This window comes from Oncorhynchus masou, chromosome 9 (genome assembly GCF_036934945.1).
Source record: "Oncorhynchus masou masou isolate Uvic2021 chromosome 9, UVic_Omas_1.1, whole genome shotgun sequence".
NCBI lineage: Eukaryota > Metazoa > Chordata > Actinopteri > Salmoniformes > Salmonidae > Oncorhynchus > Oncorhynchus masou.
In genome coordinates this window covers 48472336-48490342 of record NC_088220.1, presented here as the reverse complement: position 1 = coordinate 48490342, position 18007 = coordinate 48472336, and the positions used below count along the sequence as shown (strand labels likewise).

Sequence of the window (18007 nt, the reverse complement as noted above, 5' to 3'; positions counted from 1 at the left end):
GATTACATCGCCAACTGTAATGCATTTTGTCATAATTTCTCTTTATAATGGGCAATTCTACCCTCAGTGTCCTGCCAACCATATAAAGTAAATAGGCCCAAAAATACAGTATTTTACCTAAGACACCTCATTACAGAGATAATAAGATAAGATAATTAGGTGGGTGCTTACATTTGTCCTATTTAAATTAATTTTTTGGGGATATTCCACTCCCCCTGAAACCACAGGAGGTTGGTGACACCTTATTTGGGGAGGGCGGGCTCGTGGTAACGGCTGAAGCGGAATCAGGGAAATGGTATCAAATAAATCAAACACATGGTTTCCATGTATTTGATAACATTCCATGTACTCCGCTGCATACATTATTATGAGCTGTACTGTTCTCAGCAGTCTCCTGTGCCTTAGACACACTCTGAGAATGGGGTCAGAGCCAGGGACCAGCCATTATTTGATGGTGACCCTGGATACACACTATAAAAACTCCACCATTTTGTTATCAACCAGCCAATCAAATCTTAGCAATTTTGCATTCTTTCGAAAAATCCTCCCTTAACAACATATTATTTTTGTGTTTCTTTCATTATACAGTCACTAAAATGCCTGCGATTTTCATTGTAGAAAAACATACATTCCTTATACTAAACAATACGGTTGCTTTTACCACAACATTTTGTCACCGACACTGAAACATTTATGTACACCCTCAGGTGTATATAGGCACTGCGAACTCTCATTCAAATGCCCGGATGATCCTCGGTGGTCCGGGGTGCAGGCTTCAAACCTGTAGCTGCTTAGCGGCAGAGTGGTTCGGGCGTCATTTCTCATCATTCAAATGTATGGACTTTGATCACCAACAATGTTTGTACGAATTCGCTGATATTATATACTACGTAGAGACGTAATTGTGTTTTTAGAGGTAAATATAAGTAAAACATTGTGGATGGGCCGCCTACATCCTACCAAATTTTAAGAGATAAGTGCACACTTTCCCTCCCCCCACGTTGTCCAGGCCCTTGCTTAAATACTTTTGACCATCATTTAATCCATCTGCGCTTAATGGATTTTGAGAACTACAGAAATAAAATGTGTTTAAAGTATAAACATTTAAAATGACATGTATGATACATGATAACCATGCATAATGACTACTTGTTATTGCTAATTGATTTCAATATGGAGCAGGATAGACAGCAAGGGAGAGGAAGAAATCAAATAGCTTGTGGACAAGGGGTCCGTCAAAGAGGTGGGAATGAGCCCCATCAAAGAGGTCAAAGAGGTGGGCATGGGCCCCATCAAAAAAGTAAAAGAGGTGGGCATGTGCCCCATCAAAGAGGTCAAAGAGGTGGGTATGGGCCCCATCAAAGAAGTCAAAGAGGTGGGCATGGGCTCCATCAAAGAGGTCAGAGAGGTGGGCATGGGCCCCATCAAAGAGGTCAAAGAGGTGGGCATGGGCCCCATCAAAGATGTGGACATCAGAGGGAGGGGAGACAGACGGCAGGGAACTGTTGTGTCTAATGAAGTCTGGGCCGTTGTTGGTGACCAGTTGTTGGTGACCATGTGGTATACACCGGCCTTACCATGGCAGAGGCTGCCTGATAAATTCACCCCAATCTGAGAAGATCAACTGCCAATTCGATCACAAGAACATTTCGCCAAGAAAACCAGTCTTCAGGATATGTACTATACTTTTTTGGGGGGGTATTTTATTAGGGTCCCCATTAGCTGTTGCAAAAGCAGCAGCTATTCTTCCTGGGGTCCACACAAAACATGAAACATTACAAAGAATGACATAATAAAGAACATCGATAGACAAGAAAAAGCTCAAGGACAGAACTATATACTTTTTTAAAACGCACTCAGCCTACATATCAATACTTTACTATTACATTTACAGTAAATTACATTCTAACACATGTAAATTCGCAAAACATGTTACAGTATTCTGACATTATGATCAGTATGATCTATTGACCCTGTTTTACCCTCAGAATTGACAGAAGACCACATGGTGGTGGCCGTGTGCTGACCGACCAGCAGTTGTGGGCAGTGGTGGAAACGGTGAAAGCCAGGAATGACATACGGCTGTCGGAAATTACGCTGGCCTATTGAGGAGAACGTTGACAGCAACAACCGCCTTTTGAAGAGGCACCGGGTATCTATGAAACACATTTTTTTCTGGTGCCTTTTGAGAGAAACAACGACCGGGTGGAACAACTGGGGTCCGAGTATGTTCAGGTACAGCACTATATAGTGTATTACTGTTACTATTTGATGCACATGCTATGCAACTTACTTCACAATATCATATTGGAACTCTACTATAAAAATAACTAACCAAAATATATTTTTAGAGAGTGATGGTGCTTGATGCTGGTTCAACCTGGCCAAAACTCAGGACTGTGGGCAGAAGCGTGTTGTCCAAGGGCCTGGACAACGTGGGGGGAGGGAATGTGTGCACTTATCTCTTAAAATTCGGTAGGATGTAGGCAGCCCATCCACACTTTTTTACTTATATTTACCTCTAAAAACACAATTACGTTTATTTTGCTGCGTAGTATATAATATCAGCGAATTCGAACAAACGTTGTTGGTGATCAAAGTCCATACATTTGAATGATGAGAAATGACGCCCGAAAGGTGGAATTGAACCACTCTGCCGCTAAGCAGCTACAGGTTTGAAGCCTGCACCCCGGACCACCGAGGCTCATCCGGGCATTCGAATGAGAGTTCGCAGTGCCTATATACACCTGAGGGTGTACATAAATGTTTCAGTGTCGGTGACAAAATGTTGTGGTAAAAGCAACCGTATTATTTAGTATAAGGAATGTATGTTTCCTACAATGAAAATCGCAAGCATGCATTTAAGTGACTGTATATTGAAAGAAACACAGAAATTTAACGAAGTTTCTTGTTAAGGGAGGGCTTCTCGAAATAATGCAAAATTACTAAGATTGGATTGGCTGGTTGATAAGCAAAAGGGGTGGAGTGTTTATATTGCGCATCCTGTGTCACCATCAAATAATGGCTGGTCCCTAGCTTTGACCCCATTCTCCAAGGGTGTCTAAGGCACAGGAGGCTGCTGTGTTCATAATGTACAGTTCATAATTATGTATGGAACGGAGTAAATGGAATGTTATCAAATACATGGAAACCCGCTCATAGGCCAACAGGCAACCCTCCAAGTGCCTGCACAATGTGGGGGAAACATTTCTGTGTGCGTAGCTATCTCTTATTAAGATGGTTTGGTGTGCCACCCTCCTTCCATGGATGAGGCATGTGACAACATCAACGCTGACCAATGTCAAGCTTGGATTCGCCATGGCAAAAGGTTTTTCTCAAGGTGCATGAACAATGAGGACATTGACTGTGATGTGGATGAGAATCTATGGGCAAATGCTCAAGACAGGCTTGATGCAAATTAATGTGTGCTAAACATTGTTTAAAAAAATAAAAAAATAAATTCTTACATTTGATTACAAGATAGTATACTTATTTTGTAGAGGATGTCTTCATTGATCACACCTTTGATTACACATTGGATATATACAGTACTGTATTATGGAAATGATAGATTTTCTGTCAATTTTGTTGGGATGAGTGTATTGCCTAATGTGAAAACTGTACTGTAATTTACAGTACTGTACCATATTACTTTGAGCACTTCTAAGGGTGATTTGAAACACATATCTTACATTTGCTATTGGATTAACTGGTAGTTAAAGCGACTACATTGAAAAGACATCATTATGTTGTGTTTTGGAGACTTCTTAGGGTTAGCCCCTTTACTTCAAATTTCGCCTAAAATGACATATCCAAATCTAACTGCCTGTAGCTCAGGCCCTGAAGCAAGGATATGCATATTCTTGGTACCATTTGAAATGAAACACTATGACGTTTGTGGAAATATGATATGGAATGTAGGAAAATATAACACAATAGATCACCATCTTTGAAATGCAACAGAAAGGTCCCACATCGAGCCATCCCTCTGGTTGTAATTCCAATAGTGTCCACAAGATGGCAGCAGTGTATGAGCAAAGTTGACGTATGAGCCAACTACATACCCAGGTATCTCGCTCACTAGCTTTAAGCACCAGCTGTCAGAGCAGCTCACAGATCATTGCACCTGCACATAGCCCATCTATAAATAGCCCAAACAACTACCTCTTCCCCTACTGTATTTATTTATTGTGCTCCTTTGCAACCCAGTAGTTCTACTTTGCACACTCATCTACTGTCAAATCTACCATTCCAGTGTTTTAATTGCTATATTGTATTTACTTTGCCACCATGGCCTATTTATTACCTTTACCTCCCTTATCTCACATAATTTGCTCACATTGTATATATACTTATTTTTCTACTGTATTATTGACTGTATGTTTGTTTTACTCCATGTGTAACTCTATGTTGTTATATGTGTCGAACTGCTTTGCTTTATCTTGGCCAGGCCGCAGTTGTAAATGAGAACTTGTTCTCAACTTGCCTAAATAAAGGTGAAAAAATAAATAAATAAATAAATAAAATTGTATTAGGCATTCTAAACGACTATAGGAAATGACTATTGGGAAAAACAACTGGCTCTGTAGATACAAAGAACAGAGCTTTTAAACCCTACTGGGAAGGGAGGGGGTTGTAAGCCTACCGGGAAGGAAGGGAGCTCTGACCCTACCAGGAAGGATGGGAAATGGACAACTTGGTCAGGGGAAACATCAGGGGTGACTTCTGGCAGGTCCCCTGAGGCAGTGTCTGGAGGTTGCAGAACCCTCGGACCGGAAATAGCACGGTTCTTGCAGGTGGGGCTCCAGGCTTGGGACCGGCAGGTCTCACCTGGCTGTGACTGGAGAGGCCTGAACGTCTGGGCTGTACTTGACGTCCGCTGTATACTGATTGGTTTGGTTCTGTCCTCTATCGTGCTGTCTGGTTAGAACATGATGTTGATGCCCATCACTGTGCTCTTGATAGTCACCACCACACAGTTTCCTTTGAAGATGTTCATATGATTTTGGTCATCCGAATTACTTGGAATCTTATTGTTGTGGGAATTTAGATACACGCACAACATTCAAAGAATCAGGTTACTGTCGACAATAAAAGGTCCTCAGAAACATGTGACTTCTCCCTTTGGATGGTAATAACACTCAGAACTGAGTGGGCGGGTGCAGTGTCCAGATGCACATTTCCAACCGCTCTGATTGGTTGGTAATGGCAGGGCTATAATGGGCGGGGGATAACTTAGGTAGGCTGAGCAGCAAAACTAACACGACTTAAGGGAAGCTGAAGGGACTGTGAGGGGAAGTTAGGTCGAGAGGGGAGGAGCAGGACGGCCTTTTTTACACCCACACTAATTCCCGCGGCTAATGGAGGCACAGAGACTCACATCAATACCTTTGTCAGATAACACTGTTAATTAAACAAATAGTTGATGCCATTGCTAGCAATCTACCGGGCTTATGCTGTCCAAATGGATGTTAGCTGTGAGGGCCAAGGTGCACGTACACGCTATACATGTCGGAGGATGCTATTCACAGGGACATATTGTTCTGTCTCTCGATTATTGTTATTTTGTGTATGAGAATAACTCACGGCGAAGAGTGAAGGCATAATCCTTTACTCAGGTATTTTGTGTTACAGGTCACGACATCCTCATCAGACACTCGTAATGCACCTGTTAATATATCCTAGATATGTGCCCCACCAGCGTCATCTTTGGGTTGGCAATTATGCCCATTAGCTTAACATCAAGCATGAAATGGCACAGGGGATGTTCTGTGTGCTGTGTGGCTATATTGACGAAAACAGATTCCATGGGATCAAATGGTGGGCTTTTGCCCAGATGGGTATGGAAAGGAGAAGAAAATCATGTTTACAAAAAATTGCATTTGACACTTGAAAAAAGCAAGTGAAAAAATATAATTATCAAGTATTCAAATCACCCGTAAACACACACTGGATAAGTGAAAAAAACACATGTAAAGAAAAGGACATTTGACACTTGATAATGATAAAATTATAATTACAATTGCTAAGACGTGTTCCAGGTAAGACGGTTTGATCATTTTCGCTTTCCATATTTGGGACCTACTTCCCAGTCCATTTGACTGTGATCCTGGCTCAGTTGACTTGCCGGTAAGTGAAATTGAACAGTTGATCGAGCTGTCATGTGGCAGAATGACACATGGAGAAGATGGAGAAGCTTTGGTTCCTGCCGTCTCCTCTGAGAACTAATACCGTTGAAGCAACTTGGAACTCGGAACTGAGAACTCGGAAATCTCCAACTTCTGACTTCAGTGCGTTCAACACTAGCTCCGACTTAAACAATCCATTTGAACAGTCATCCAACTCGGAATGTCAACTCGAGAACTCGTGCCTCTTTCTAGAGCTCCGACTTTCCGACCAGGAGATCACTGACGTATTTGTCCGAGTTCGCAGCTCTCTTGAAATCACCGTAAAACTCATGGTACTCTTCACAAGCTCATATCTGTGTGAAGCTGGATTCAGTACTCTCGTCTGCATTAAAACCAAATATCGAAAAGTCGGAGCTGTAGAAAGAAGCCAGAGTTGGAATTCCGTGTTGGACGACATTCAAAACGATTTTTCCCAGTCGGAGCAAATTTTTTTCCCGAGCTCCCAGTTATTTTGAACACACTGATGTCGGAAGTAGGAGATTTCTAAGTTCCCACTTCCCAGTTGTTTTGAACGCGGCATAAGATGCCCCAAAGCTACATGCATCAAGCACACCCGTCTCATTAGTGTTGGTGAGATAAGAGACATTATGTCAGACTAGATTGCAATTGACTGTCATAGTCCCACATTAAAAGTATGTGATGGTGAGTTGAGAAGGCAATCAGAAATACGGTTAGAATGTTTTTCAATTAACTACCATAGCCCCAAATAAAAAAGTTGGTTGTTAATTGGTTGTTAGTTTGTATATATGAATATGTATACATGATCCTGAAATATCATTTGGATTGCTTTTTTACAGTCGTGTGTCTATCTTCACCGAAAGTGCTGGAATAAAATTATTTATGAAATTCTGCTTCCTTTGTGCACAAAACATGCTTGAAATGAATGAACCCATAAATAAGAGTCCTGCTCTTCCTACCATAGAGAAGCTGATTACATCGCCGACTGTAATGCATTTTGTCATAATTTCTCTTTATAATGGGCAATTCTACCCTCAGTGTCCTGCCAACCATATAAAGTCAATAGGCCCAAAAATACAGTATTTTACCTAAGACACCTCATTACAGAGATAATAAGATAAGATAATTAGGTGGGTGCTTACATTTGTCCTATTTCACACATGTAAAAGTGCATGTGTGAATTGGAAATTTATTTTTTGGGGATATTCCACTCCCCCTGAAACCACAGGAGGTTGGTGACACCTTAATTGGGGAGGGCGGGCTCGTGGTAACGACTGAAGCGGAATCAGGGAAATGGTATCAAATAAATCAAACACATGGTTTCCATGTATTTGATAACATTCCATGTACTCCGCTGCATACATTATTATGAGCTGTACTGTTCTCAGCAGTCTCCTGTGCCTTAGACACACTCTGAGAATGGGGTCAGAGCCAGGGACCAGCCATTATTTGATGGTGACCCTGGATACACACTATAAAAACTCCACCATTTTGTTATCAACCAGCCAATCAAATCTTAGCAATTTTGCATTCTTTCGAAAAATCCTCCCTTAACAACATACTTTATTTCTGTGTTTCTTTCATTATACAGTCACTAAAATGCCTGCGATTTTCATTGTAGAAAAACATACATTCCTTATACTAAATAATACGGTTGCTTTTACCACAACATTTTGTCACCGACACTGAAACATTTATGTACACCCTCAGGTGTATATAGGCACTGCGAACTCTCATTCAAATGCCCGGATGATCCTCGGTGGTCCGGGGTGCAAGCTTCAAACCTGTAGCTGCTTAGCGGCAGAGTGGTTCAATTCCAACTTTCGGGCGTCATTTCTCATCATTCAAATGTATGGACTTTGATCACCAACAATGTTTGTACGAATTCGCTGATATTATATACTACGCAGCAACGTAGAAACGTAATTGTGTTTTTAGAGGTAAATATAAGTAAAAAATTGTGGATGGGCCGCCTACATCCTACCAAATTTTAAGAGATAAGTGCACACTTTCCCTCCCCCACGTTGTCCAGGCCCTTGCTTAAATACTTTTGACCATCATTTAATCCATCTGCGCTAATGGATTTTGAGAACTACAGAAATAAAATGTGTTTAAAGTATAAACATTTAAAATGACATGTATGATACATGATAACCATGCATAATGACTACTTGTTATTGCTAATTGATTTCAATATGGAGCAGGATAGACAGCAAGGGAGAGGAAGAAATCAAATAGCTTGTGGACAAGGGGTCCGTCAAAGAGGTGGGAATGAGCCCCATCAAAGAGGTCAAAGAGGTGGGCATGGGCCCCATCAAAAAAGTAAAAGAGGTGGGCATGTGCCCCATCAAAGAGGTCAAAGAGGTGGGTATGGGCCCCATCAAAGAAGTCAAAGAGGTGGGCATGGGCTCCATCAAAGAGGTCAAAGAGGTGGGCATGGGCCCCATCAAAGAAGTCAAATAGGTGGGCATGGGCCACAGAAAAGAGGTCAGAGAGGTGGGCATGGGCCCCATCAAAGAGGTAAGAGAGGTGGGCATGGGCTCCATCAAAGAGGTCAAAGAGGTGGGCATGGGCCCCATCAAAGATGTGGACATCAGAGGGAGGGGAGACAGACGGCAGGGAACTGTTGTGTCTAATGAAGTCTGGGCCGTTGTTGGTGACCAGTTGTTGGTGACCATGTGGTATACACCGGCCTTACCATGGCAGAGGCTGCCTGATAAATTCACCCCAATCTGAGAAGATCAACTGCCAATTCGATCACAAGAACATTTCGCCAAGAAAACCAGTCTTCAGGATATGTACTGTACTTTTTTGGGGGGGTATTTTATTAGGGTCCCCATTAGCTGTTGCAAAAGCAGCAGCTATTCTTCCTGGGGTCCACACAAAACATGAAACATTACAAAGAATGACATAATAAAGAACATCGATAGACAAGAAAAAGCTCAAGGACAGAACTATATACTTTTTTAAAAACGCACTCAGCCTACATATCAATACTTTACTATTACATTTACAGTAAATTACATTCTAACACATGTAAATTCGCAAAACATGTTACAGTATTCTGACATTATGATCAGTATGATCTATTGACCCTGTTTTACCCTCAGAATTGACAGAAGACCACATGGTGGTGGCCGTGTGCTGACCGACCAGCAGTTGTGGGCAGTGGTGGAAACGGTGAAAGCCAGGAATGACATACGGCTGTCGGAAATTACGCTGGCCTATTGAGGAGAACGTTGACAGCAACAACCACCTTTTGAAGAGGCACCGGGTATCTATGAAACACGTTTTTTTCTGGTGCCTTTTGAGAGAAACAACGACCGGGTGGAACAACTGGGGTCCGAGTATGTTCAGGTACAGCACTATATAGTGTATTACTGTTACTATTTGATGCACATGCTATGCAACTTACTTCACAATATCATATTGGAACTCTACTATAAAAATAACTAACCAAAATATATTTTTAGAGAGTGATGGTGCTTGATGCTGGTTCAACCTGGCCAAAACTCAGGACTGTGGGCAGAAGCGTGTTGTCCAAGGGCCTGGACAACGTGGGGGGAGGGAATGTGTGCACTTATCTCTTAAAATTTGGTAGGATGTAGGAAGCCCATCCACACTTTTTTACTTATATTTACCTCTAAAAACACAATTACGTTTATTTTGCTGCGTAGTATATAATATCAGCGAATTCGAACAAACGTTGTTGGTGATCAAAGTCCATACATTTGAATGATGAGAAATGACGCCCGAAAGGTGGAATTGAACCACTCTGCCGCTAAGCAGCTACAGGTTTGAAGCCTGCACCCCGGACCACCGAGGCTCATCCGGGCATTCGAATGAGAGTTCGCAGTGCCTATATACACCTGAGGGTGTACATAAATGTTTCAGTGTCGGTGACAAAATGTTGTGGTAAAAGCAACCGTATTATTTAGTATAAGGAATGTATGTTTCCTACAATGAAAATCGCAAGCATGCATTTAAGTGACTGTATATTGAAAGAAACACAGAAATTTAATGAAGTTTCTTGTTAAGGGAGGGCTTCTCAAAAATAATGCAAAATTACTAAGATTTGATTGGCTGGTTGATAACAAAAGGGGTGGAGTGTTTATATTGCGCATCCTGTGTCACCATCAAATAATGGCTGGTCCCTAGCTTTGACCCCATTCTCCAAGGGTGTCTAAGGCACAGGAGGCTGCTGTGTTCATAATGTACAGTTCATAATTATGTATGGAACGGAGTAAATGGAATGTTATCAAATACATGGAAACCCGCTCATAGGCCAACAGGCAACCCTCCAAGTGCCTGCACAATGTGGGGGAAACATTTCTGTGTGCGTAGCTATCTCTTATTAAGATGGTTTGGTGTGCCACCCTCCTTCCATGGATGAGGCATGCGACAACATCAACGCCGACCAATGTCAAGCTTGGATTCGCCATGGCAAAAGGTTTTTCTCAAGGTGCATGAACAATGAGGACATTGACTGTGATGTGGATGAGAATCTATGGGCAAATGCTCAAGACAGGCTTGATGCAAATTAATGTGTGCTAAACATTGTTTAAAAAAATAAAAAAATAAATTCTTACATTTGATTACAAGATAGTATACTTATTTTGTAGAGGATGTCTTCATTGATCACACCTTTGATTACACATTGGATATATACAGTACTGTATTATGGAAATGATAGATTTTCTGTCAATTTTGTTGGGATGAGTGTATTGCCTAATGTGAAAACTGTACTGTAATTTACAGTACTGTACCATATTACTTTGAGCACTTCTAAGGGTGATTTGAAACACATATCTTACATTTGCTATTGGATTAACTGGTAGTTAAAGCGACTACATTGAAAAGACATCATTATGTTGTGTTTTGGAGACTTCTTAGGGTTAGCCCCCTTTACTTCAAATTTCGCCTAAAATGACATATCCAAATCTAACTGCCTGTAGCTCAGGCCCTGAAGCAAGGATATGCATATTCTTGGTACCATTTGAAATGAAACACTATGACGTTTGTGGAAATATGATATGGAATGTAGGAAAATATAACACAATAGATCACCATCTTTGAAATGCAACAGAAAGGTCCCACATCGAGCCATCCCTCTGGTTGTAATTCCAATAGTGTCCACAAGATGGCAGCAGTGTATGAGCAAAGTTGACGTATGAGCCAACTACATACCCAGGTATCTCGCTCACTAGCTTTAAGCACCAGCTGTCAGAGCAGCTCACAGATCATTGCACCTGCACATAGCCCATCTATAAATAGCCCAAACAACTACCTCTTCCCCTACTGTATTTATTTATTGTGCTCCTTTGCAACCCAGTAGTTCTACTTTGCACACTCATCTACTGTCAAATCTACCATTCCAGTGTTTTAATTGCTATATTGTATTTACTTTGCCACCATGGCCTATTTATTACCTTTACCTCCCTTATCTCACATAATTTGCTCACATTGTATATATACTTATTTTTCTACTGTATTATTGACTGTATGTTTGTTTTACTCCATGTGTAACTCTATGTTGTTATATGTGTCGAACTGCTTTGCTTTATCTTGGCCAGGCCGCAGTTGTAAATGAGAACTTGTTCTCAACTTGCCTAAATAAAGGTGAAAAAATAAATAAATAAAATTGTATTAGGCATTCTAAACGACTATAGGAAATGACTATTGGGAAAAACAACTGGCTCTGTAGATACAAAGAACAGAGCTTTTAAACCCTACTGGGAAGGGAGGGGGTTGTAAGCCTACCGGGAAGGAAGGGAGCTCTGACCCTACCAGGAAGGATGGGAAATGGACAACTTGGTCAGGGAAACATCAGGGGTGACTTCTGGCAGGTCCCCTGAGGCAGTGTCTGGAGGTTGCAGAACCCTCGGACCGGAAATAGCACGGTTCTTGCAGGTGGGGCTCCAGGCTTGGGACCGGCAGGTCTCACCTGGCTGTGACTGGAGAGGCCTGAACGTCTGGGCTGTACTTGACGTCCGCTGTATACTGATTGGTTTGGTTCTGTCCTCTATCGTGCTGTCTGGTTAGAACATGATGTTGATGCCCATCACTGTGCTCTTGATAGTCACCACCACACAGTTTCCTTTGAAGATGTTCATATGATTTTGGTCATCCGAATTACTTGGAATCTTATTGTTGTGGGAATTTAGATACACGCACAACATTCAAACAATCAGGTTACTGTCGACAATAAAAGGTCCTCAGAAACATGTGACTTCTCCCTTTGGATGGTAATAACACTCAGAAAAGAGTGGGCGGGTGCAGTGTCCAGATGCACATTTCCAACCGCTCTGATTGGTTGGTAATGGCAGGGCTATAATGGGCGGGGGATAACTTAGGTAGGCTGAGCAGCAAAACTAACAGGACTTAAGGGAAGCTGAAGGGACTGTGAGGGGAAGTTAGGTCGAGAGGGGAGGAGCAGGACGGCCTTTTTACACCCACACTAATTCCCGCGGCTAATGGAGGCACAGAGACTCACATCAATACCTTTGTCAGATAACACTGTTAATTAAACAAATAGTTGATGCCATTGCTAGCAATCTACCGGGCTTATGCTGTCCAAATGGATGTTAGCTGTGAGGGCCAAGGTGCACGTACACGCTATACATGTCGGAGGATGCTATTCACAGGGACATATTGTTCTGTCTCTCGATTATTGTTATTTTGTGTATGAGAATAACTCACGGCGAAGAGTGAAGGCATAATCCTTTACTCAGGTATTTTGTGTTACAGGTCACGACATCCTCATCAGACACTCGTAATGCACCTGTTAATATATCCTAGATATGTGCCCCACCAGCGTCATCTTTGGGTTGGCAATTATGCCCATTAGCTTAACATCAAGTATGAAATGGCACAGGGGATGTTCTGTGTGCTGTGTGGCTATATTGACGAAAACAGATTCCATGGGATCGAATGGTGGGCTTTTGCACAGATGGGTATGGAAAGGAGAAGAAAATCATGTGTACAAAAAATTACATTTGACACTTGAAAAAAGCAAGTGAAAAAATATAATTATCAAGTATTCAAATCACCCGTAAACACACACTGGATAAGTGAAAAAAACACATGTAAAGAAAAGGACATTTGACACTTGATAATGATAAAATTATAATTATTGTTCCAGGTAAGACGGTTTGCTCATTTTCGCTTTCCATATTTGGGACCTACTTCCCAGTCCATTTGACTGTGATCCTGGCTCAGTTGACTTGCCGGTAAGTGAAATTGAACAGTTGATCGAGCTGTCATGTGGCAGAATGACACATGGAGAAGATGGAGAAGCTTTGGTTCCTGCAGTCTCCCTCTGAGAACTAATACCGCTTCGAAGCAACTTGGAACTCGGAACTGAGAACTCGGAAATCTCCAACTTCTGACTTCAGTGCGTTCAACACTAGCTCCGACTTAAACAATCCATTTGAACAGTCATCCAACTCGGAATGTCAACTCGAGAACTCGTGCCTCTTTCTAGAGCTCCGACTTTCCGACCAGGAGATCACTGACGTATTTGTCCGAGTTCGCAGCTCTCTTGAAAGCACCGTAAAACTCATGGTACTCTTCACAAGCTCATATCTGTGTGAAGCTGGATTCAGTACTCTCGTCTGCATTAAAACCAAATATCGATCCAGGTTGAATGTGACAGCAGAGATGAGGTGTGCGATGTCAACCACGCCCCTGACTTTAATGCAGGATTCAAAACAATTGGGAACTAGGTTGAATCCTGACGTCGGTGATCTTCATGTCGGAAAGTCGGAGCTGTAGAAAGAAGCCAGAGTTGGAATTCCGTGTTGGACGACATTCAAAACGATTTTTCCCAGTCGGAGCAGATTTTTTCCTGAGCTCCCAGTTATTTTGAACACACTGATGTCGGAAGTAGGAGATTTCTAAGTTCCCACTTCCCAGTTGTTTTGAACGCGGCATAAGATGCCCCAAAGCTACATGCATCAAGCACACCCGTCTCATTAGTGTTGGTGAGATAAGAGACATTATGTCAGACTAGATTGCAATTGACTGTCATAGTCCCACATTAAAAGTATGTGATGGTGAGTTGAGAAGGCAATCAGAAATACGGTTAGAATGTTTTTCAATTAACTACCATAGCCCCAAATAAAAAAGTTGGTTGTTAGTTTGTATATATGAATATGTATACATGATCCTGAAATATCATTTGGATTGCTTTTTTACAGTCGTGTGTCTATCTTCACCGAAAGTGCTGGACTAAAATTATTTATGAAATTCTGCTTCCTTTGTGCACAAAACATGCTTGAAATGAATGAACCCATAAATAAGAGTCCTGCTCTTCCTACCATAGAGAAGCTGATTACATCGCCGACTGTAATGCATTTTGTCATAATTTCTCTTTATAATGGGCAATTCTACCCTCAGTGTCCTGCCAACCATATAAAGTAAATAGGCCCAAAAATACAGTATTTTACCTAAGACACCTCATTACAGAGATAATAAGATAAGATAATTAGGTGGGTGCTTACATTTGTCCTATTTCACACATGTAAAAGTGCATGTGTGAATTGGAAATTAATTTTTGGGGATATTCCACTCCCCCTGAAACCACAGGAGGTTGGTGACACCTTAATTGGGGAGGGCGGGCTCGTGGTAACGGCTGAAGCGGAATCAGGGGAATGGTATCAAATAAATCAAACACATGGTTTTGTTGTTATCAACCAGCCAATCAAATCTTAGCAATTTTGCATTCTTTCGAAAAATCCTCCCTTAACAACATACTTTATTTCTGTGTTTCTTTCATTATACAGTCACTAAAATGCCTGCGATTTTCATTGTAGAAAAACATACATTCCTTATACTAAACAATACGGTTGCTTTTACCACAACATTTTGTCACCGACACTGAAACATTTATGTACACCCTCAGGTGTATATAGGCACTGCGAACTCTCATTCAAATGCCCGGATGATCCTCGGTGGTCCGGGGTGCAGGCTTCAAACCTGTAGCTGCTTAGCGGCAGAGTGGTTCAATTCCACCTTTCGGGCGTCATTTCTCATCATTCAAATGTATGGACTTTGATCACCAACAATGTTTGTACGAATTCGCTGATATTATATACTACGCAGCAACGTAGAAACGTAATTGTGTTTTTAGAGGTAAATATAAGTAAAACATTGTGGATGGGCCGCCTACATCCTACCAAATTTTAAGAGATAAGTGCACACTTTCCCTCCCCCCACGTTGTCCAGGCCCTTGCTTAAATACTTTTGACCATCATTTAATCCATCTGCGCTTAATGGATTTTGAGAACTACAGAAATAAAATGTGTTTAAAGTATAAACATTTAAAATGACATGTATGATACATGATAACCATGCATAATGACTACTTGTTATTGCTAATTGATTTCAATATGGAGCAGGATAGACAGCAAGGGAGAGGAAGAAATCAAATAGCTTGTGGACAAGGGGTCCGTCAAAGAGGTGGGAATGAGCCCCATCAAAGAGGTCAAAGAGGTGGGCATGGGCCCCATCAAAAAAGTAAAAGAGGTGGGCATGTGCCCCATCAAAGAGGTCAAAGAGGTGGGTATGGGCCCCATCAAAGAAGTCAAAGAGGTGGGAATGGGCTCCATCAAAGAGGTCAAAGAGGTGGGCATGGGCCCCATCAAAGAAGTCAAATAGGTGGGCATGGGCCACAGAAAAGAGGTCAGAGAGGTGGGCATGGGCCCCATCAAAGAGGTAAGAGAGGTGGGCATGGGCCCCATCAAAGAGGTCAAAGAGGTGGGCATGGGCCCCATCAAAGATGTGGACATCAGAGGGAGGGGAGACAGACGGCAGGGAACTGTTGTGTCTAATGAAGTCTGGGCCGTTGTTGGTGACCAGTTGTTGGTGACCATGTGGTATACACCGGCCTTACCATGGCAGAGGCTGCCTGATAAATTCACCCCAATCTGAGAAGATCAACTGCCAATTCGATCACAAGAACATTTCGCCAAGAAAACCAGTCTTCAGGATATGTACTGTACTTTTTTGGGGGGGTATTTTATTAGGGTCCCCATTAGCTGTTGCAAAAGCAGCAGCTATTCTTCCTGGGGTCCACACAAAACATGAAACATTACAAAGAATGACATAATAAAGAACATCGATAGACAAGAAAAAGCTCAAGGACAGAACTATATACTTTTTTAAAAACGCACTCAGCCTACATATCAATACTTTACTATTACATTTACAGTAAATTACATTCTAACACATGTAAATTCGCAAAACATGTTACAGTATTCTGACATTATGATCAGTATGATCAGTATGATCTATTGACCCTGTTTTACCCTCAGAATTGACAGAAGACCACATGGTGGTGGCCGTGTGCTGACCGACCAGCAGTTGTGGGCAGTGGTGGAAACGGTGAAAGCCAGGAATGACATACGGCTGTCGGAAATTACGCTGGCCTATTGAGGAGAACGTTGACAGCAACAACCGCCTTTTGAAGAGGCACCGGGTATCTATGAAACACATTTTTTCTGGTGCCTTTTGAGAGAAACAACGACCGGGTGGAACAACTGGGGTCCGAGTATGTTCAGGTACAGCACTATATAGTGTATTACTGTTACTATTTGATGCACATGCTATGCAACTTACTTCACAATATCATATTGGAACTCTACTATAAAAATAACTAACCAAAATATATTTTTAGAGAGTGATGGTGCTTGATGCTGGTTCAACCTGGCCAAAACTCAGGACTGTGGGCAGAAGCGTGTTGTCCAAGGGCCTGGACAACGTGGGGGAGGGAATGTGTGCACTTATCTCTTAAAATTTGGTAGGATGTAGGCAGCCCATCCACACTTTTTTACTTATATTTACCTCTAAAAACACAATTACGTTTATTTTGCTGCGTAGTATATAATATCAGCGAATTCGAACAAACGTTGTTGGTGATCAAAGTCCATACATTTGAATGATGAGAAATGACGCCCGAAAGGTGGAATTGAACCACTCTGCTGCTAAGCAGCTACAGGTTTGAAGCCTGCACCCCGGACCACCGAGGCTCATCCGGGCATTCGAATGAGAGTTCGCAGTGCCTATATACACCTGAGGGTGTACATAAATGTTTCAGTGTCGGTGACAAAATGTTGTGGTAAAAGCAACCGTATTATTTAGTATAAGGAATGTATGTTTCCTACAATGAAAATCGCAAGCATGCATTTAAGTGACTGTATATTGAAAGAAACACAGAAATTTAATGAAGTTTCTTGTTAAGGGAGGGCTTCTCGAAATAATGCAAAATTACTAAGATTTGATTGGCTGGTTGATAACAAAAGGGGTGGAGTGTTTATATTGCGCATCCTGTGTCACCATCAAATAATGGCTGGTCCCTAGCTTTGACCCCATTCTCCAAGGGTGTCTAAGGCACAGGAGGCTGCTGTGTTCATAATGTACAGTTCATAATTATGTATGGAACGGAGTAAATGGAATGTTATCAAATACATGGAAACCCGCTCATAGGCCAACAGGCAACCCTCCAAGTGCCTGCACAATGTGGGGAAACATTTCTGTGTGCGTAGCTATCTCTTATTAAGATGGTTTGGTGTGCCACCCTCCTTCCATGGATGAGGCATGCGACAACATCAACGCCGACCAATGTCAAGCTTGGATTCGCCATGGCAAAAGGTTTTTCTCAAGGTGCATGAACAATGAGGACATTGACTGTGATGTGGATGAGAATCTATGGGCAAATGCTCAAGACAGGCTTGATGCAAATTAATGTGTGCTAAACATTGTTTAAAAAATAAAAAAATAAATTCTTACATTTGATTACAAGATAGTATACTTATTTTGTAGAGGATGTCTTCATTGATCACACCTTTGATTACACATTGGAT

General features: G+C 41.8%; 5 non-coding genes across 5 annotated transcripts; 2 read left to right on the top strand and 3 right to left on the bottom strand.

Annotated features, from left to right (window-relative positions):
- Positions 1 to 2627: 2627 nt before the first annotated feature.
- Positions 2628 to 2714, bottom strand: trnastop-uca (transfer RNA opal suppressor (anticodon UCA)). The gene has a single exon. It is a non-coding gene; the product is annotated as a tRNA-Sec (tRNA).
- Positions 2715 to 7889: 5175 nt separating this feature from the next.
- On the top strand, positions 7890 to 7976 carry trnastop-uca (transfer RNA opal suppressor (anticodon UCA)). Its single transcript has one exon. It is a non-coding gene; the product is annotated as a tRNA-Sec (tRNA).
- Positions 7977 to 9895: 1919 nt separating this feature from the next.
- trnastop-uca (transfer RNA opal suppressor (anticodon UCA)) lies at positions 9896 to 9982 on the bottom strand. The gene has a single exon. It is a non-coding gene; the product is annotated as a tRNA-Sec (tRNA).
- A 5099-nt stretch (positions 9983 to 15081) lies between these two features.
- trnastop-uca (transfer RNA opal suppressor (anticodon UCA)) lies at positions 15082 to 15168 on the top strand. The gene has a single exon. It is a non-coding gene; the product is annotated as a tRNA-Sec (tRNA).
- Positions 15169 to 17096: 1928 nt separating this feature from the next.
- trnastop-uca (transfer RNA opal suppressor (anticodon UCA)) lies at positions 17097 to 17183 on the bottom strand. The gene has a single exon. It is a non-coding gene; the product is annotated as a tRNA-Sec (tRNA).
- Positions 17184 to 18007: the final 824 nt, after the last annotated feature.